The sequence below is a fragment of the Curcuma longa genome, chromosome 1 (assembly GCF_044706935.1).
Source record: "Curcuma longa cultivar G26 ecotype Majalengka, Jawa Barat chromosome 1, ITB_CL_G26_1.1, whole genome shotgun sequence".
NCBI classification, from domain to species: Eukaryota; Viridiplantae; Streptophyta; class Magnoliopsida; order Zingiberales; family Zingiberaceae; genus Curcuma; species Curcuma longa.
The window spans coordinates 5579651-5602540 of NC_133861.1; the positions used below are offsets into that span (position 1 = coordinate 5579651).

The 22890-nt window shown below is 36.4% G+C and overlaps 1 pseudogene; it reads right to left on the bottom strand.

Annotated features, from left to right (window-relative positions):
• Positions 1 to 233: 233 nt before the first annotated feature.
• LOC141841611 (disease resistance protein RPM1-like) lies at positions 234 to 20904 on the bottom strand (annotated as a pseudogene).
• Between the last annotated feature and the right edge of the window lie 1986 nt (positions 20905 to 22890).

A 22890-nucleotide genomic window follows, 5' to 3' on the forward strand; every position in this document is an offset into this window, starting at 1 on the left:
TGTAATACTAAAGGTGCTACCGATTGCAGTCATTTGGCCGCCATCCTAATTGTTTGTTAGGGAATGGCCAGACCTCGAGAAGAGGGAGATATGTTTTACCATGTACCACTAAATAGGGGGGAAATGATTTCTTATAGAATATTCTGTAAATTTTGTACTTTTGTAAAAAAAAATCTTATAAGAATATGTAAAATATACCTTATTCCTGTAAATTATTTTTCATGAAACAGACAAACACTTAGCTCATAACAATACCAATGGCAGAATATTTACAGCAGGTTTCCAACTTAATCACATTTGTTCTAAAGCAGAATAAGGGAAAAAAGGTAAATAGTACATTGAATTATTAGACACAAACACATAAAATTAATACCTGGAACAGACAAATGCTCCTGAATTTTAAGCACACAAGTATTCAACCAATTTACCTTTGACTAGTGAAAAATAGGCCTGATTTTTGCTGTGAATGCAGGAAATTCTGGTGGCAAGGAATTCTGAAACTACAAATGTTACTTGAGTCTGTCTTCAACCCAAATTCCATCTCTCTCCAACAAGTTCTTGATGATCGGTATATGTTTCAACCTGTTTGAATCCTCCTCAGTTTCACCCCCTTCCTGTAGCTTACTCACCAGCTCTATTGGCATGCCTTCAACTTCCAACTTCTGCAACCTAGTGAGGTGTTCCAACCCAACTGGAATTGTCTTCAACTGACTGCATCTTACAAGAGTCATCTCATGCAGACTTTCAAGAGCATTCTCTTCTATTTCAATGCAATTGAGGTGGTTCATATCACATAACCTCAGTGACCTGAGCCGATCGAAACAGTGTGCGTGAAACTGCAGTTTGCTTCCATCATATGCTTGTATGAGAAAGAGCGAAACCAGATTAGGCAATGCAGTGAGCTGTGGTAATGGATCTTCCTTGAGCCTGGACATCTTTAAGACCAGATGAGTAAGATTTTCAAGTGTGCTAAACCACGGAGGCAGCATCCTTTTGTCCAGGTTACCATACAGGTTTAGCGTCCGCAGCTGGGGTGGTGGTTTCATATCACGTAATAGCAATGTGTCATCTCTGTGTCTTGCCATCACTACCAAGCGAACAAGGCGATCCATCTTTGACAGCGATGATGAGAGGACAAAGCTGAGTTGAGTTGTAACTCCTCGAACGTCTAAGCTTCTCATCTGTGTGAGCTTCGCGAGCTGATGAACCATTTTGTCATTTGCAACCACAGCTTTCAGTGTCTGTAGCCCCTTCAGATTGCCTACACCACCAGGAACTTCAACTCCACCTCCAAGAATTGTGTATTTGGAAGTTTGCCGATGGAACTTCTTCACCATCAGATGACGCAGATGATGACGCAGATTTCGCAGTTTCATGATCCCTTTAGGTAACACTTCTATATTGGTATATATTGCATCCAAGGTTTCGAGCTTCTGAAGGTTCCCTAAGGAATTTGGCAGTTTTTTAACATTGGCTTTACGTATGCTCAAATAGTGCAAGTTGGCAAGGTTGCCTATCATATTAGGCAAGACTTCGACTGGGGCAGCATGAAGATCCAAGACTCTCAGCAGCTTACTGTTCAAGAAGTCTGAAATGGAAACCGGTGTAAAAGTGTGGAAAGATCGAAGTGAGGATATCTTCATGCTTAGGTTCACAGTGGCACCTTGGCAATCTTTAATGATAGAAAGTCTTCGAACCCGATCGTTTACATCTTCTAACTTGCCTTGTAAAACATCAACAAAATGCTCATCTTTTGATCTTTCCATGATAAGCTCTCTGACAACATCATGAACTCGGCAGAACCGAACACGTCCGAGTTCATTTCTATCAGTGACTTGGAGCAAGCTTCTTCCCACCAGCTGGTTGAGGTAGTCCTCAGCCACATTTTCCATCGACATTCCTCCTCTTTCTTTCACAAATCCCTCTGCCACCCATAGCCTAATGAGCCTGTTTCTTGCAATCGGATATTCCTCTGGAAACAAGCTGCAATGCATGAGGCAGTTCCTGAGATGGTGTGGAAGGTTTGTGATGCTGAGGCTTAAAATTCTGGGCACGGTTTGGAGTTCTTTGTTGTCCTCATTAGCCGTCCATGTCAAGCTATCATGAATGTTCTTCCATGTCAATTCCACCCTTTCTTTGTGAGACAGAAGATTAGCAATCGCCACAATAGCAAGAGGAAGGCCATCACACTTGTCCACCATTTTCCTAGCCCATTGTATCAGATTCTGTGGACAAGTATTTCCCTCCTCTCTCGGAAATGCCTTCTTACAGAAGAGATCCCATGCCATTTCATCTGGTAGTGGGTTTACTCTCACGATCCTTTCCTCACCTGCTAATGAAACTCACATCCTGCACCCTTGTGGTAATAACAACTCTACTTCGGCAATTATTAGCAAGTAAAGCATGGCTAATATGAGTCCAGACATCTGCTTGCCAAACATCATCTAAGATGATCAAGTACCTTCTGTAAGCCAGATGCAAACGGAGATTTTCCACCAAAGTTTTGTAATCCATTGAATCAAAGTCAAGAGTGATCTCTTCCTTCCTCTCACGGTGCAGTTCCTTCAGGATCTTCTTGAGGAGATCATCGACAGTATTGCTTTTGGACACGGTGATCCATGCACAACAGCTGAAATGGCTAATGACCATTTGATCCATGTAAACTCTTGCCACAAGTGTCGTCTTGCCAACACCACCCATCCCAAGAACAGATATTATCGTGCGTTGGGGCTCTTCATCTGTTAATAATCTGATGAGCTTGTACTTGATTTCCTCAATCCCCACAAGATCATCTTCCACCACAAAGAGTGCTGATTCAGCTAAATGGCAGATTAGATCATTCTCTTTGGGCGAGCTGGAGACCTCTGGAATTCTAATACCATATGAATCTTTCATCTTTACAAGCTTCAAAAGGCTGGCTTCTCTTTCCTCTAATTTCTTACCTAATTCGTGCAAAGATTTGGCCTTGACATTGTTGATATGGGTAATTAAGCCAAACCATCTTCCACTGGTCATTAAAAAGGTGGTGTATTCATCGACAATGTCCTCGATATCATAGGCCACATCTTGAATCAGCTTTGCCCAAACATCCACTAGTTCATTTTCGCCTCTATATGTTCTTGTATGCTTCAGGAATGCCTTAGTGAGCTCTAGAACACCCTTTATGTTGTTCATTTGCATGTGAATATTCTGCACAGGCCTAACAAGGAAACTATGAGATACAGAGGCCACAGCCCTAATGATCTTCTCAATCAAGCAAGCGATGACCGCCTCTGCCATCTTTGCTCAACTTTGCGCTATTGCAGAAGGACAAGAAGAAACTGGCTCTCTCAATTTGTGTTCATTCATGATAGGATTACTTTCAGAAAATTCCTGTTTGTCCTGGAGAAATCTGTTTGACTTGTACAACTTGGAACCATGGTATATATGCTAGTTATTCTCTACCTGATGGAGCATAAACTGAAAGATTGAACCAGACTTTCTGTGATTTAGCGCAAACAGCTCTGCAACTTCGACTTGACAAAATGTCTTCAAATGTCAGGGTCATTTACCACATGCTGCTGATGCCATCACCCTATGGCCTCCTTTAACATGTTCTTTTTGCCAATTCTGTTACCAGAAACAATGTCAAACACATCTCTAGTTCCCAACTTTGAATGAAAAAGTTTAACTATTGTATGTGAATTTAATGGAAGGAATATTGTATTGCACGAAAGGAGAATTATAAGTATTATATACTCAACATAAAATTTTATGATTCTATCCGAAACATAAGTATACAACTTAATATGCTTGACTAAGTCATATCTTATCATAGATATCTATGTCCAACTTAATAAAAAAACATAAAGAATTAATAAACCACGCAACCAATGATTGGTTTGCCCTTCATCAGATGGAGTAAGTAAATTATAAATCCCTTTGTCCTTAGGTCAGTGCACACAACCATGAGAGTGTGGGTAGAGAGAGAGAAAGCAGGAAGAGAGGTACTAGGGATTAATCTCTAGTGACTTCTGCTTGTTAAGTTAATTTCACGAGCAGATTATATAAGCCTACTAATTGCATATTAATATGGTTTGGACCTCAATTTGGGACGCTTGCTGGCTGAGTACTAGCAATATTGATTTCAAATGAGGCCAATTAGAACTTGTTTAGGCAGTCAAGATGAACATGTTAGAATGTTCATTGGAGGTGAATTGGGTTAGTTGTCTTGTCTCAGGTGGATTTGGCTTGGCAAAGGTGGGGTTTACTTTTCCAAGGTGGATAGTTATCATTTGTCAAAATCTCACTTGCTCAAAATGGCTATTTTGATATGATGTTCGAGGTGCCTCACTTTGCTTCAACATAGAAGGGGAACGGAAGTTGTTAGTCCATGTGTTTTCAATGTTGAAAACACATGTTTAAGTAAATGGATTGTGTTTAACAAGTTACTTTAGTGTCTTGCACATAAAGTTGATGGATTTTTGGATCAAGTATAAACTCGTGGAAAGGCTTTGAACCATGAAGGGATGCCATCTAGAAATATTTAATCCAAAAATTAAAGATATTTTCTTGGGCAATTCGGATAAAATGCATTGTAATGTAAATAATGTACCTTAGTAGAACACTTCTAAGTTGTAACTCTAACTTTCTTGTTGGTCGTAATGAGGAACTACCAACAAATGGTTAGAAACTTCTAGATTGATGGTTTGGGATTGACCAAAGGGCAAGGTGGCGATGCTAGGTGCTATGTGACTTTGAAAACCTTTAGAACATTTGGACATAACTTTTTGTGAAGATTGGTTGACCAAACATACTCTCTATAAAAGTGCGTCCACCAACATTCAAGTTTAGTCGACCAATGTTCTAGTTCTCAATCTTTTAAAAAATTTGATTTCCAATGGTTATTATTCATCATTGGTCAACCAAACACTTTTCTTTTGTCGACAAAACTTTATGGATAACAATCAAAATAACTGTTGTATGATGTTTATTCATTAACCATCAATCACTAGTGACTGTTGGTTGATCAACCTTAAATTTTACTCCACCAAAGTTCATGGATAAGCTCAAATTTGAATTTTAGCAATTGGAAATCATCTATAAATAGTCTAGTGGAGTGTTTCTCAATAAATAACATGAATACTTTGTCATGGGTGAAGGGGAGCCTTGGCGCAATGGTAAGTTGTTACCTTGTGAATTGGTGATCATGAAACAACCTCTTACAATGCAAAGTAAGGGTAAGGATACGTACAATAGACACTCCTCCGAAATCCCACATTGACAGGAACTTCATGCATCAAACTGCCCTTTTGGTATTGTTGTTGAGTAAACACTCTTTAAAGGATTTTTTGTGCATTCTTAGCTTTTGTTCTTTCTTCAATAACTTCTCCTCACCAACGTGGTTTTTCTTTTATATTATTTAGGGTGAGATTCGAGCTTTGTATATTTGTTTCTTTGCACTTCAATTCGTATAATTCTAGAAGACTTATGTTCTTTTTTGAATAACTTCTTTTGGCTATCATGTTTTTCCTTTTATATTATTTACGATGAGATTGGAGCTTTGCATATTTCTTGTTTTGTACTTAATTCATATAATTGTAAAAGAAAATTTGAAATTTTAAAATGTTAATTTAGAGGTTGTAATCCTCTAAGTTAATCTAGAGTTTATCATACTTGATTAGATTGATTCAGAGGTAGTAATTCGTTGAGTTTAATCGAATAGATCTGAAAGCATTAATTTAAAGATTGTCATCTTCTAAAGCGAATTGAGAGGAAACATTTATACAAATGATCTAGAATTTTTAGATTCATTGAAACTTGTAAGAGGTAGATGGTTACTATTTGCAACATCTTCTTGCCTGAAATGGAACTTGTTCAAGGTGAGATGACCCTTTTGATGAGCAGCATAAGGGTCGAGGTTTTTAGGTGATGCACGTGCAAAACACAAATAAAATAGAATAAGATAATCTTATGTGGTTCATCATACTCTTTGGAATATGCTTCTCCTTATGACACAGTGGCAACAATAGATGGACTAAATCAAATAGAAGGAAATCACTTGATGAGGATCATAGGGTCAATGCAGTGCATTAGCAACATGCAAACGTAGCGTAAAGGAGAAGAAGAAGAAGAAAAAGGTAAAACATAGAACAAAAGTTGGCTAGGATTTAAGAAAAGAAAAAGAAAAGGAAAACAAATGCGTATACACTCCCCCTTGGTAGGAGGCATGAAATACATTAATACGAGGAAGACTACTATATAAAACAAAGAGGAGATCAAATTCATGTATTGCAAATAGAAGATTCGCAATGAATCATAGTCATATGAGAAAGAGAAAGTGATTGGAGAATGCTTTAAAGGAAGGATAAAAGTCCTCCTTCATCGCACATCTAGAGAAGGGAGCTCTAAATTGTTATACATGGTTACTAGATCTACACAGATCTTAAAGCACATATTAGCCATGGTTCTCCCTAGCACTGGTGCCTCTGCTATGTGTAGATGTTTTTTTTTTCTCAATAGTGAATAGGTACCAGGATTTAGTATTATTATGTACCAGACTTTAGTCTAACTAGATGTTATTAGGTGTTATAGTTTGGTCTAGTAGTTTTATTTCCAATAGTGAGTTGACTTTACAATATATATATTTTTTTAAAATGATAAATCTCAGTTAGCCTAATTGACTATCCCTGAGGGTGACCGGCCCGGTCCCACGGAAGTTTCCCACCGACCACCAAGGTAAATCGGGAAGTGCACGCAACGGCTAGTCCAGACGCCTAGCATCCTTTGATTGCACTCCCCATTTGGAGGAAAGACTTTACAATTTATTTTAGCTATGGTTCAACATTACCAGGTGTCATTTGTTGTTTAGTGCTTTACCAATAGTGATTAAGTGGTACCATGGTTTATTATTATCAGGTATCATAATTTAGTGTGATTAAGTGTCATGGTTCATCACTACTTGTGCTATGTTTTGTTGTATAGTGTTCCACAAATAATGATCAAGTGCTGTGGTTTCATATCATCAGGGACAAGTATAACCAGTTACCATTGTTTAGTATTACTAGGTATCATGATTCTATTCTAGTATCTTTTAGAATTTCCATGCTTAAAGTGTTGGTGCAATTGATCTCTAGTCAAGGTTGATCAAGTTCGAGTTCACTCGAGCTGAGTTTCGATGTTTGATCAATATGTTAATTTATTGAGTAAAGTCCAAGTTAGTCAAGGTTGATCAAACACTTGATCTGAGAAACAAAGTCCAAGTGGGTCATAGGAGACCGAATATTATGCGATCGGAAGTCTAATAGGGAGTTGGCAAGAGAAAGGTCCAAGTGGGTCATGATGGACCAGACACTTGAAGATCGGAAGTCTAACAGAAAATTAACAAGAGGTGAAATCCAAGTGGGCCATGAAGAATCGAGCACATGATATGAGAAGCAAAGTCCAAGTGGGTCATGAAGGGCAGTTAACATGAGACGTGAAACCAAGTGGGTCATAGAGGACCAGACACTTGGCATAAGATGTAAAATCAAAATCGGTCAAAGTTGATCAGATACTTGATATAAGAAGCGAAGTCCAAGTGGGTCATAAAGGACCGGACACTTCGCGATAAGAAACCCAATAGGGAGATGGCAAGGGGAAAGTTCAAGTGGATCACGATGGATCGAATACTTGATAATCAGAAGTCCAACAAGGAATTGACAAGGATGAAGTCCAAGTGGGTCATAAAGGACCGAATACTTAGCATAAAAAGCGAAATCCAAGTGGGTTATGGAAGACCAGACACTTGCAATGAGACGTGAAATCCAAGTTGATCAAAGTTGATCAAACACTTGGCAATGAATAAGTCCTAACAGGTCAAGGTGAACCGAATATTAAGCAATAAAAAATTTTGACAGGTCAAAGTTGATTGGATGTTAGACAAAAGAAGTCTTGGTAGGTTAAAGTCAACCAAATATTAGGCAAAACGATAATTTAGTCTTGAAAAGGTTAAAATCAGCCAATCATAGGTTAGCAATCGACTGAGAGGAAGAAAAGGGGGTCTGCTGCGTGATCAGTCAATTGATAAGTTTGATCAATTGACTATTAGGCACATCAATCGATTGATAGAATTTAGCAATCGACTGATGACATTACAGTAGCCAATAGAGAGAGTGGAACTCGATTGTTCAACTCGATTGGTCATGATCAATCGACTACTAGGGCTTAGCAATTGACTGATGGCACTGTTTAAACGAATAGAAGGTTTGGAACTCAACTACAGGATTCGACTGTTGAGGTAATAGTCGATTGATGAAAGTTAGCAATCGATTGATGTTCAAATATCAAGATGATTTCAGTCGCAGAACAAAAGTCAATAACTATTCAACGGTCGAGTCAACGATCAAACCTCTATAACAGTCGATTGATGAGAGACAACAATCAACTGATAGCTGAAAATCAGCTCGATAGCAATTATATAAAAGAAGATTTCAAAGAAGATTGAAGGGCCCGATTCCTTAGGGTTTGAGGATAAAGTATTGTTGTATTTCCGGACCAACAAGAGACATTCTAAAGTTATCTAACAGCGAGCAAAGCAAGATCATTGTGTAAAGTGTAGCTTACTTTGTACTTTAGTTTTCTCTTTATATTTTTGTATTGCTTGTATTTGGTTGGAAAGAAACAAATTGTAAGAAATTTCTCCACTTCCGGAAGAAATCCGAAAAGGAGAAAGTTTAACGGTGATAGTTCGCTAGGACTAGGCCGTAGATATAGCAACCTTGTGGAGGTTGTGAACCAAGTAAATCTCGAAATTATGCTTGTGTCGTCAAGTTACTTCAAGTTTCTGCTACACAATCTAATCGAAGCGAAAGGAGTTATTCACTCCCCCTCTAACTTGCACCGGGCCCAACAAGTGGTATCAGAATCAGGTTGCTCTTTACTAGATTAATCACTGATGGAGCAAAAAGCTATAGGAAGAAGACGATGTTATTTGGAGCTATCCAAAACCTACAAGTCATTGGACTGAACATCGAAGGGAGCTATGATTTTGGGATGGATCCCCGAGATAGATTCGGATATGATATCCGAGTACCTCCGCCTTTCGGATTAGAAGGCTTTGATCAATGGAAGGCAAGGGTGGAGAATTTCTTAATGATGGTCATTGAAAGTTGGTTCACCTTTATAGAGGAATTCGAAACCCAAATGGATAACAAAGGAAGACTCAAGAAAAAGAAATGGACTAATGATATTTTGTATTGATATCCAAAATAATCAAAAGAATTCATTCACAATTACAAGATATAAGACCCTATTTATAGTTAGGAGTTTAGGGCCTATTCTAGAAAAAGTCTATAAAAAATAACAAATATTTATAACCAATACTCCCCCTCAAGTTGGAGCATAGATATTAATCATGCCCAACTTGTTACAAAGATAATCAACTCGGATCCCATTTAAAGCTTTTGTGAAGATGTCCCCCAATTGTTCTCCAGTTTTTACATATCCTGTAGTGATCAAGCCTTGTTGAATTTTCTCACGAACAAAATGACAATCAATTTCAATGTGCTTAGTCCGCTCATGGAACACGGGATTCGATGCAATGTGAATAGCAGCTTGATTATCACACCATAGTTTTGCTGGTATTGAAATTTTGAGTCCTACTTCAGTCAACAGTTGATATATCCACATTATTTCACATACAGACTGTGTCATAGCCCTGTATTCTGATTCTGCACTGGATCGCGACACAACCTTTTGCTTTTTACTCTTCCATGATACTAAATTTCCTCCAACAAAGATACAATAACCTGAAGTAGACCTTCTATCCATTTTAGAACCTGCCCAATCTGCATCTGAAAAACATTCAATACGAGTGTGCCCATGATTTTTATATACAATACCTCGTCCGGGTGCGCCCTTCAAGTAACACAAAATTTGCTCTAATGCTGCCCAATGATGAACCGTTGGAGTTGACATATACTGACTAACAACACTAACCGAATATGCAATATCTGGACGAGTCAAGGTAAGATAATTCAACTTTCCAACCAACCTTCGATATCTCTCTGGATGTTCAAATAATTCTCCATCTGCTGTAAGATCCACGTTCTGAGTTATTGGAGTACTACAAGGTTTTGCCCCTAACTTTCCTGTCTCAGTTAATAAGTCGAGAACATATTTCCTCTGAGATAGAAATATACCATTTTTACTCCTCATTACTTCAACACCTAAGAAATACTTTAGCACCCCTAAATCTTTTGTATGAAACTGAGTGAGAATGAAAGATTTGAGAGATGAAATTCCCGTAGTATCACTACCAGTAATCACAATATCATCCACATACACAACTAACAGAATAATACCAGCTCCTGACTGCTTGTAGAACACAGAATGATCAGACTTGCTTTTCTTCATACCAAACTTTTCAACAACCTGACTAAATTTTCCAAACCAAGCACGAGGACTTTGTTTCAAACCATACAAAGTCTTTCGAAGACGACAAACTCGCCCCATCTCCCCCTGAGCAACGAAACCAGGAGGTTGCTCCATATACACCTCCTCTTGAAGATTACCATGAAGAAAAGCATTCTTGATATCAAGTTGATGTAAAGGCCAATGATGAGTAGCAGCAAGAGAAATAAATAACCGAACAGATGTCAACTTTGCAACAGGAGAAAAAGTATCAGAATAATCCACACCATATGTTTGAGCATAACCCTTAGCAACAAGACGAGCTTTTAGTCTGGCAACTGACCCATCTGGATTGACTTTAACATTAAATATCCATTTGCATCCAATAGCTTGTTTTCCTGGAGGTAGATCAACCAAGTCCCAAGTATCATTATCATTCAAGGCTTTCATTTCCTCTATCATTGCATCTCTCCAACCATGATGAGATAAGGCCTCACGGACAGTTTTAGGAATAGAAATAGAGTCAAGTGAAGCAATAAAAGAACAGGAAGAGGACGACAAGCCATTATTAGAAACAAACGAAGAGATAGGATAAGTACACTGACGTTTACCTTTTCGTAATGCAATAGGAAGATCATCATTCGGAATTGGATCTGATGACGAAGTAGTAGGTGCAGGACATGAATCAGGAGGTCGACGCCTGGAGTATATTTCAATAATAGGAGGCTTGACAAAAGCCGATTCTGAGACAGGTGTAGAGGATGTAACAGAATATACCAATAAATCATCATCTTCCTTTTGAGAAGTCGGGATATGTGAGGATGAGAAATAAGGTGTGTCTTCCATGAAAGTAACATCGATTGAAACAAGATATTTATTAATACTAGGACAATAACACCTATAACCCTTTTGAAGACGAGAATAACCAAGGAAAATACATTTCAAAGATTTGGGGTCTAATTTAGTGACTTGTGGACGGACATCCCGAACAAAACAAGTGCTACCAAATATCCTAGGGTTAACAGGAAACAATGACTTGTTAGGAAACAAAATTTTGTAAGGAATCTCACCATGAAGAACAGAGGATGGCATACGGTTAATGAGAAAACATGCAGTAGAAACTGCGTCTGCCCAAAAAGACTTGGGAACATTCATTTGAAATAAAAGAGCTCGTGCTGTTTCAAGAAGATGTCTATTCTTACGTTCAGCCACACCATTCTGGGATGGAGTATCAACACAAGAGGTTTCATGAAGTATACCATTCTGACTCATATAAGATTGAAATAGACTGGACGTATATTCTTTGGCATTGTCACTTCTTAAAGTACGGATGGACATATTGAACTGAGTTTTAATTTCCGTACAAAAAGCACAAAATAAAGAAAATAACTCAGAACGATTTTTCATTAAATATAACCAAGTTACACGAGAATAATCATCCACAAAAGTGACAAAATACCTAAAATCAGGTTTAGACAGAATAGGACAAGGACCCCAAATATCAGAATGAACTAACTCAAAAGGACTAATAGCACGTTTATTTATCCTTGGACTTGAACTAAGACGGTGATGCTTTGCAAATTGACATGACTCACAATTTAATGAAGACACGCTACTATATTGTGGACAGAGTTTCTTGAGCAATGGAAGAGATGGATGTCCTAACCTACAATGAGCCTCAAAAGGAGAATTTACACCTGAACAAACGAGAGATCTTGGGGCAGGTGAATCAAGAATGTAGAGACCTCCATTTTCATGTCCTTTACCAATAGTCTTCTTCGTCAAAAGATCCTGAAATAAACAATGATCAGGAAAGAATGAGATGCAACAGTTAAGATTACGAGTTAACTGACTAACAGAGAGCAAATTAAATGATAAATTCGGTAAATGTAAGACAGAGGATAAGGAAAGCAAAGGAGTGGGATTGACAGTGCCAGACCCACGAACGCAAGATGAAGACCCATCAGCTAAGGTAACAATAGGAGTGTTGGATTTATGCGTGAAAGTAGAAAAGAGACTAGAATTACCTGTCATATGATCCGTGGCACCAGAATCAATGACCCACTTAGAGGATGAGGAAACAAGGCATGTATTGTGGTTACCTGAATCAGCAATAGCAGTGATAGAGGAAGATGAAGACTTAAGTGATTCCTGATATTGAGAGAACTTGGCAAATTCTTCTGCAGAGACAAGCACCGATTTATCAGAGGTATCATTAGTGGATGCAATATGAGCCCGATGTTTTTGCTGATTTTTGTACTGAAGCTTTTTGCACTCAAATTTTGTATGACCCGGCTTGCGACAATAGTTACATATAATACCACTAGAATTTGATGTCCGAATTTCAGAAGCTTGTGAGTCTCCTCCTTTGTTTCTATTGTGAATAGTTGATCTTTTTGATACATAATTATTATTATAACTCACCAAAGCACCACTAGGTGGAACAGGTGTGGTATTTTCTGTACGGAGAATGCGGCTAAACACTTCTTGTAATGAGGAGACCTCAGAGCTAGATAGAATTTGTGATTTAGCAGATTCGAAGTCAGGTATCTAGATAATCCATCAATTCTTTAATGAATTCACAGTGATTAATTAAATCAATTACCTCACAAGAGGCAATTCTAAAGTAACAAGAAGCATCCAAAGCAACACTTGTGTAAACGTAAAGTTTCGTTTTCTTTTAATTTCATTTATATCTTTGTATTTGGTTGTATTTGCTTTATAAAAATAAGTTGTAATAGACTTCTCTACCTCCAGAAGGTATCTAAGAAGGAGAAGGTTTAGTGGTGGTAGCATCGCTAGAACTAGGCCTTAGATGTAACTACCTTGGGAAGCAATGAACCAAGTAAATCTTGGTATTGTTCATGTGTTGTCAATTTGCTTCAAGTTTCTGCTGCACATTCAATCGACATGAAAGGATCTATTCATCCTCCTCTAGCTCGCCCCAGTCCTAACAAGTGGCATCATAGTAAGGTTCTCTTTATCAGACTAATTGTAGTGGAGAAGCAAAAACTAGAGGAAGACGGAGTGATTTTGAGCTCTTCAATAATAACAAGTCAAAGGACTAATCATCGAAGGAGCTCAACTTTGCAATGGATCCATGAGATGGATTTAGATATGACATCTGAGCACCTCCACCTTTCGGATTGGGAGGCTTTGATCAATGAAAGACAAGGGTAAAAAATTCCTTGATGATGGACATCGGGAATTGGTTCATCTTAATGGAGGAATTCAAATCCCCGAAGGATAGCAAAGGAAGACTCCAAGAAGAAGAAATGGACCGAAGAGCAAATCCAAAAATTTGAGATAAACGACAAGGTAACCAAAATTTTAATTAATTTGGCGCCTAACAATATTTTGATAAATTAGGTAAATATAAGGATATGTGTGATCTATGAACCAAGTTGGTTAAGCTTCATGAAAGTCCCTCATTGGCACAATATGAAGATGAAGATGAGTCCAACTCATCGATTTAAGAATAAGAAAACTTGGAAATTGAGAGGCACTCAACATCCGAAGATGGAAGATGAAAAACATCTACCTCAAGGATTGAGGGGGAGAGATCATTGACAACATTAACAAGATGAACCCTCAACATCCAGAGCCAATGAAGATGAAGAGTGTGACACATCTACTAGTAGAGATAGCTCAAATACATGAAGGTATAACAATTTCAATTATTAAAAATAAAGATCATGTCTTATGTTTTAAGTATAGCAAGAAAGGATACTATAAGAGCAAGTGCCCTAAATTGACAAAGAAGAAGATTCAAGTGATACCAAAGATAAAGGAGAAGTCAAAGGAGGCCGGACCCTTGGTACAGAAAGGGCAAAGAGCACATAGTGTGCTTCACATGCAACCAAAGTGGACATTATCGAAATCAATGTCCAAAGGGGAGGCATCAAACTAAAGACAAGGGAGGAATCTCAAAGTTATAGGGAGCTCCTAAGGTATTATTTCACAATGCAATTCCCTTGTGTCATGATAAAAAGCATAATAGATCTAAATTTTATGAATTTAGAGTTTATTATCATGAAAATAAGAAGCATGATAATTCTAATGAGACAATTATAGATCATATCATGCTAGAACTACCTCACCTAAAGATAGAAAATACTCTAGGCAAGAACTCTAAGAAAATTAGACATATGCCTAGGAAGAAAAAAGATTAAGAAAGAAATGAAAAATCAAGGATTAATGATTTAGAGGTTGAAAATCAATCTTGAGACCAAGACTAAATCATTTAGAGAAAACCCTTAGGAAGATGAAAAATATATTTAAAGAGTCAAAGAAATAAAATTTAGATTTACATAGGCAAGAATCATCCAAGGACAAGAAAGGTTTGGGATACAAACCAAAGTCCAAGGAGAGCGTGCTATCATACCATAGAGTTTCATGTACTTATGAACTAATCCTAAGTCTAGGAGTGGAGTCAAGGTTATAAGGGAGGTTATTCCTAGCATTAACCTCAATGAAGCTACAATGACTAAGGTTTCTAAGAAGCTTAGAAAAGTCATTAGAAAGGTATCTAAGAAGATTATCCCTAATGAATACCTAGTACTCTCAAAGAGCTCCAATAGGTATTGAGTTCCTAAGAGTGTGATCCCTTCACATTAGATAGGTATAGGGTGTGCCAACCTAAATTAGAAGGGTAGTTAACCCAACCATGATAAAATTGAGCATTTTAGGCCATTTTCAAGGTATTGTGATATCTTGAGAATGAAGTTTTAAATCTTATCTTGGAAGATTTCTATAGTGTGTCAATAAGAATTGAGTCATTAAGTTGATCAAAATTGATACAATAGGATAGAAACATAAAGTGTGTTAAGTTTGGGATTTTTGACACATTCGAGGGAGTTAGGCCACTTATGTCAAATTTTGTATTTGACATAATGATTAGTTGATAACACTTAAATTTAAAATCTAGATATTTTTATTAGTGTGCTATACTTGCCATGCTTGTGTGTTGATACTTGTCATGACATCATATACATTTATTTTATCATGATAATACGTTGTTTGAATCATTTAAGTATGATTGATTTCTTTTTAAAAGTTATGCATTTGATGTATATCATACTAATTTAATGCATAAATTTTTATTCCTTATAATTGAGGACAAATGACATTAGTTAACATCCTAAGTAGGATGATCAAATTTACAATGCTTAAGTAGAGATACATGATCCCTTAGTTTAGAGGAAAAAATTTACATCACAAATATAATATGATTAACTTGTGTGTGTATTGAGATACATTAGATAAAGTAAGATGTTAGAATGATGAACTAAATTCAAGATGCTAATTTGGTGCATCAAAATAAGCAAAACTCTATCAAATCAAATGAATTGTTGCATGACCAATCATGGGAAAAACTAATGTGCAAGTCATGTGCATTTAGCTCATAGATTATGGTTAGAAATCGACTATGAAAACCATTTCAAAACTATTTCAAATTTATTTTGAAAAACTTTGGTGAAGTCTATTTGTTGATAGGAATCACCATTAATTAAGTTGATACAAAATTAGAGTGAAACATTGAAATTTTCAATGATTTCCAACTTCATACTATTTTTTGAAAATAAGAATTCTTTTCTTAGACAATCATTTTTCCTTGATAGTATTTGACATAAGTAATGTCTGTATGAATTTTCATGATTTTTTAAAAATTATAGAATTACTTATGCATTTCAAAAATTTGATCTGAATTTGAATTGTAATTTTTCAGGCAAGCAATCAACTATTTCAAAAAACCAGTCAATTATTGCATGTATTAATCGATTGTTGTCCAATAACAATTGATTATTACAATGAGTTTTAACTAAAATGGATTTATTTCAGTCGGTTAAGCTCACTCTTAAGTATCTTAAGTACCCTTAACCTATGCTTGGATAAGTAATCAAAGAAAATTTTCTTAGTGAAAATGAAAAGAGATGTTAAAAAGGAGAAGAATAAGGAATTGAGGGAGAGATTTAGATGAATTTTTTTACCTCATGATTTAGATTTTAGAATTTCCTAAAAAGTTTTAAAACCTCAAAATCATTGTTGGTGCAATGATGGAAGTGGAGCATGCTTTGAGGGGAGGTTCGCCTTAAAGGCATGACTTAGGTATAAAAGGGAAGATTTTAAGGATTGGTAAATAAATGAAGGATGGTATGCTCAAGGTTGAACATTGGAGAAAATATAAGGTAGAGAGAACCGCCATTGTGGTGTTGGAAATTTGTAATGGAAGAAGAGAATGTTTTTTTTTAATAAGTTTTTTGATATATATCAAAGGGGGAAAATAAAGGGTTTAAGTTAGGAAACCTTCATGTATGCTTTGGCAATGAGAAGAAGGATGAAATAGGATTATGGGCTAATGGTTTAGCCTTAATTTAAATATATTGTCAAATATAAAAAAGGGAGAGATTGTTGGTACAATCAACCTCTGGTCAAGGTTAACCAAGCTCGAGTTCACTCGAGCTAAGTTTCGATATTTGATTAATATATTAGTTGATTGAGTGAAGTTCAAGTCGGTTCAGGTTGATTAGACACTTGACATGAGAAGCGAAGTCCAAATTAGTCATGGAGGATCGGACACTTAGCATTTGAAAGCTCAACAGAAAGTTGATAACAGAAAAGTCCAAGTAGGTCACGACGGACTAGACACTTGGCGGTTGAAAGTCCAACAAGGAGTTGGCAAGAGGTGAAATCCAAATGGATCATGAAAGACCGAGTACTTAGCATGAAAAGTGAAGTTCAAGTGGGTCATATATGACCAGACACTTGGCATGAGACGTGAAGTCTAAGTGGGTCATGGAGGATCAAACACTTAGCATAAGACGTGAACTCCAAGTCGGTCAAGGTTGATCGAACACTTGGCATGAGAAGCGAAATCCAAGTAGGTCATGAAGAATCGAACACTTGACGATCAGAAGCCTAACAAAGAATTGACAAGAGAAAAATCCAAGTGGGTTGCGGCGGATCAAACACTTGGCGGTCCAAAGTCCAACAAGGAGTTGGCAAGGGGTGAAGTGCAAGTAGGTCATAGAGGATCGGACATTTGACATGAAAAGCGAAGTCCAAATGGGTTATGCAGAACTAGACACTTGGTATGCTACGTGAAGTTCAAGTCGATCAAGGTTGATCGGACACTTAGCGATGAGTGAAATCCTGACAGATCAAGGTGAACCGGAAGTTAGGCAACAGAAAGTATCAGCAGGTCAAAGTTGATAAGATGTTAGACAAAGGAAGTCTTAGTAGACTGAGGTCAACCGGATATCAGACAAAATGAAAATTCAATCTTGAAAAAGTTGAAACAGACCTATCAATCGACTGATAACCCTAAACCCTGAATTTTAGAACTCGATTGTTCAACTCAATTGGTCATGATCAATCGATTGCTAGGGTTAAGCAATCAACTTATGGCACTGTTCAAGTGAACAGAAAATTTGAAACTCAACTGTGAGATTCGACTGTTGAAGTAATAGTAGATTGATGAAAGTTAGCAATCGACTGATGTTCGAATATCAAGATAATTTCAACTGTAGATCAGAAGTCAATTCAATAGTCGAGTCAACGGTCAAACCTTTAAAACAGTCGATTGATGAGAGACAGCAATCAACTGATAGGGAGAAATCAGCCCAATAACAATGCTATAACGAGGAAGATTGATGGGTCGGTTCTTTGGGATTTAAGGACGAAATATTGCTGCATTTCCGGGCCAACAAGAAACATTCTAAAGCTATCTAACAGCGAGCAAAGCAAGATCATTGTGTATAGTGTAGCTTACTTTGTACTTCTGTTTTCTCTTTATATCTTTGTATGGCTTGTATTTGGTTGGAAAGAAATAGGTTGTATGAGGTTTCTCTACCTCTGGAAGGTATCCAAAAGGAGAAGATTTAGTGGTGATAGTTCACTAGAACTAGGTCTTGGATGTAGCAACCTTAGGAGATTGTGAACCAAATAAATCTTGGAGTTGTGCTTGTGTTGTCGATTTGCTTCAAATTTCCACTGCGCAATCTAATTGAAGCGAAAGGAGCTATTCACCCCCTCACCCTAACTCGCACTAGTCCCAACATAAAGATCTATCCCTATCTAAATGACCATATGTCACAATTTAGATCTTCCCTTTACCAGATGCATGGTGAAGGGGTTTCATCATAGTTCTTTGAGGAATATATGATCGATGTAGAACCTCTGAAGCAATAATAAAGCAGGTATAAGTTGTGACTAGTATTTGGTGAGATGTTTTTTGCAATGAGATAGCCATGGGAGGCATTGTTGGAAGAGGTGTAACTGGTGTGCAGAAGAGGTTCCTGCAGTTGATTTTCAAAGTCAAGATGTAATGTTTTTTATACTTTTAAAGATAGGTTATCTACAGAAGCAATGGATCTTCTAGTTGGTGGGGTTGAGAACGAAAAGTAATAGAAGAGATGAGCACCACTTGCTCACTAAAGGTAGCCAATACATGGTCCACTATGGTGGCACCTTGTCCAACCCTAAGAACTCAGGAATTAGGAGGTAGACTCAATATAGAGATTTTACTTATCACTAATTCTATCTAGATAATTAATTGTATCTTAAACTTAGAATTAAAATTAGGTATGCCTTAGATTAGGCTTATCTTTTAATTTTCATATATATATAATATGACATACACAGTTACAATTGATAAGATAACATAGATGGAGAATATAGAAGGGACTATCATGAGATAGATAATACATGGCAAATGTATAATCATATTATTTTATTCCACCAAACTTAAAGCAAAATATTAATAGTGTGGCGATAAAATTATACTAAACTTCTACCTTCGGCATGCATAATAATGATAAACAATTATGTGAAATTCAATCCATGAGGTCATTTGATCTATAAACAAAATAGTTGTAAAAGTCTCAATGCTAGAGATATTTTTACCAATACAAAAATAAAAGACTAATGGTGATACCCCTAGTATTATCTCACAACAAGTCAGCAAGTCATGCCTATTTGGTCTTACTTCAAGTCGACATACCACTTGCGTGTTCAAAGACTTTGGACTAAAGAGTTGACTTCTTGGACTAGGTTGGCACGTCAACACCTTTGAGCTCTCTGAGCTCTTTATTCCGAACTCCTCGAACTCTCTCCTCTGAGTTCCCTGATCTCTCCCCTGTAAGTTCAATAGGTTACACTATCACCTGCACAGTTATTGGCCATGAGTAGATGTGCCCCACGATCCTCACGTTGTTCCACCATGATCACCATTTTTGGAGTTAATGATTAGTAATGGTCAAGTTGCTGACATTAACGGAGATGACTGTAATTACTGATCAACCAACTGAGATTAATGGCAGAAACGACTAAACAATTTTTCGGAGATAGTGGTCACAATCTCCATAGGAAACTCCCCATCTCATACCTAAAAATACCAAGGTATGTTGGTATTTTGGTCCTCTCTCTTTCTCAATTTCACTTTTATATTGTTTGCTCACTACACCTCTAATGACTTAAGCATGGAAGGGGTTTTGTCAGACATCTCCAATATTCCCCGATGCTTGTTCTAGTATGCACAAGTCAAACCATGCGAGGCAAATCAAATGACCCTCCCATCTCAACAGCCACAAGCAGACTTCCACATCATCATCTCCACCTCAACATCCAGCTCATTAGTCAATTTCCATAGCATCAAATGGTTAAAAATATAATGATATATTACCAATTACTTTTTTTACTTCTAAATACAAAGCTAACATAAGATCACATATTTTATTATAAACTGCTACTTCAAGAAGCCAAGCCAAGAATACTATGTGTAGCAAAAGGTGATAACACTCATCTTAGATGTCCCTCCACAACCCGCCCCAAGATTTGTGGAAGAGTGGTAAATCACAGTACTGAGTGACCTCGGGAGGAACTTATTCCATGAGGGAATGAACCCCAGGGGATTCGAACCTTGCCCATGTATAACAATTCTACCACCCGAGTACCAACTTGACTACACCCGTGGAGGCGTCAAGCCAAGAATACTAGCTAGGTATTTGGGAGGAGATAAGACTGTCAATTTAAAATACTTTACTTTACATTTGGATTCTAAGTTTACTTTTCAGAAAGAGGCAATCCAACCTTTTTCTTTTGAGTGGCACATCCATTCCTATCAACTTTTTCCCTTGTGATGCTCAAAGTGGAAGAAAACCCCTCCGAAGCAGACTCTCAATAACTTTTTAGCAACTGACAAAAAGAACAAACAATTTTAGAAAAAATAATAATAAAAAACAGAAAAGCAATCTATATTAAGCTGGGATCAGGCTTGAAGCTAAAATGCTCGCCTTGGAAGTAGAAAGCCAATTGAAGTCTCCAGTAAATCAGATTAAAAGGAAGGGCAGGAAGAAAAAGAAGAGCAGCAGCCACATACTTGTCGACATCCGAGTTTGTCCTCCAGTGGAGATGATGCCTTGGCTTCTTTCCAGGAAATTTCCTGCGGAGATTCCTTCTGCTCCACCAGACTTTGAATCGAAGCTCAAATCAGGCCACATCGCTGAATCGACCGGAGAAGATTCAAAATCCCTCTTTCTCTCGTCGATCGCTTCCACTGCGATCTAGATGGGCGTGAAGCCAATCAGTCGTTGTCGAGTAATTCAATATTTTCTTAATTTTTATTTGATAAAAAAATATTTTAAAATATCTTATTTTATTTTTTATCCTTAAAATATTTTTCTATAAATTATTTTAATATTAATTGAAATTATTTATACTTTAATTAAAAGTGATATAATTTAATTAAAATTATTTAAACATCAAACTGTTATAACGTGGAATAGTTTTGAATAATTTTAATTAAAATTATTAAATATGAATTATTTTTTATCAAAACTATTATAATAAAAACAGTTAAACTGTGTTCCACATTTCTATAATTTTGATTAACATTGATATTTCTTAGAAAGTTACTTCACATTTTAGCAGTACTATTAAAATTATTTTCATTTTGTCATAAATTTGACCAAAACTATTAAAATAGTTTGACAATAAGGATATTTTTGCCCATCCCCATTTTTAATTTTAATCTTTAAAATTAGTTTTGGAAAGTTAGGAGACAATGACAAAATTTGGGGCTTATTTTAACAAAATGAGAATATAAGGCGAAAATGATACCAAACATTCATCTGTTCTAAAAATAAAATAAAATCGAACTTCACTAAAAATTATTTTAGCCACCATTTTATAATAAATTATGACCAAAACTATTACGTTTTTTTTTAGCATATAAAAACACCAAATTTATTCAACCTTATAATAAATTATGTTCAAAGTATCATGTGAATTACATGAACTTTTTTTCAAATCATGGGCAGTGGGGCATATAAAAATAGTGGTGTTATAACGTACCTGCATTGCAATGCTACTCGCTGGCGTTGACAATTTTTATAATAATGTTAATTAACGAGTAAGTAAAGATGACAAAATAATGTTATTTTTTATTGAGCTAAGTAAGATGACATGAATAAATCCGATATAATATATAATATGAATTATCATCTTTCGAGTAAATATATATCATTTTAATGCATATTAATTTTTTTCATGAATTATAGTATTGAATACAAATGAGAAATATACAATTATGCAGGTTATAAATTGATCTATGATTTATTTTCTTTCATATAATTTAAAGACAGATTAAGAGAGGACATATTATTTGAAGACGGATTAGGATAGGAGAAATGAAAGTAATTAATCTTTTTGCTACAATTATTATTCTTGACTTGTTGATGTGGATACCTTGCTTCGCACTTCATGCAATTACAGTATTGGATGAAACAGTTGACATTCAAGGCACGTACGATTTGAGTTGACTTTCAAAAGCACTTTAGTCAATTTTTCATAAAATAATTCAAAAGACTTGTTTTTAATAAAATGAATTTTAAATTTAACAAATATATATTCTTATTAAGTGAGATGGTCGAATAAGCTAGCTAAGGAGAAATACTGTGCAATCGCGAAAATCAATTGTCTAGAAGACTTATTCTAGGCATGCGGTCCATATCATATACATTTTCATTGAATTATCATCTACATCTAAGTTTTAAGTATTTTGGACACCACAAAATTGTTCCCATGAGAGTGTTCAATTGAATAGAGGATGGTAACTTACTGCAATGGGACAAAGATCAATCAAGTTCATGTCCTCAAAGAAAAAAATTCCTCCCATTCTCTAGTCATTTGGCAGCCAATTGCCTCTATAATTTACCTCCTTTCACATAACCTAAAGTGAGAGTAATCATCTTTTGCTATAATTGGACACCACCAAGTTGCCCTAATCTCCTTATGTCGGCTACAACACCAATCCACCATTAATTTTGCTAAACCCATTAGTTTCATTCGAGCAAACCTTACTCTTCAAAATATTCTTCAATTGTTGCAAGTCAATCCACAAATAAAGTGAGATTCACTTTCCCTTCAAAAAATCTTGGTAATTATTATCTATCTCAAAAAATCCTTTAGATCACTCAAAAAAAGGTTATTATTGTTGAGATGTTAGAAACCCTTGTTGAA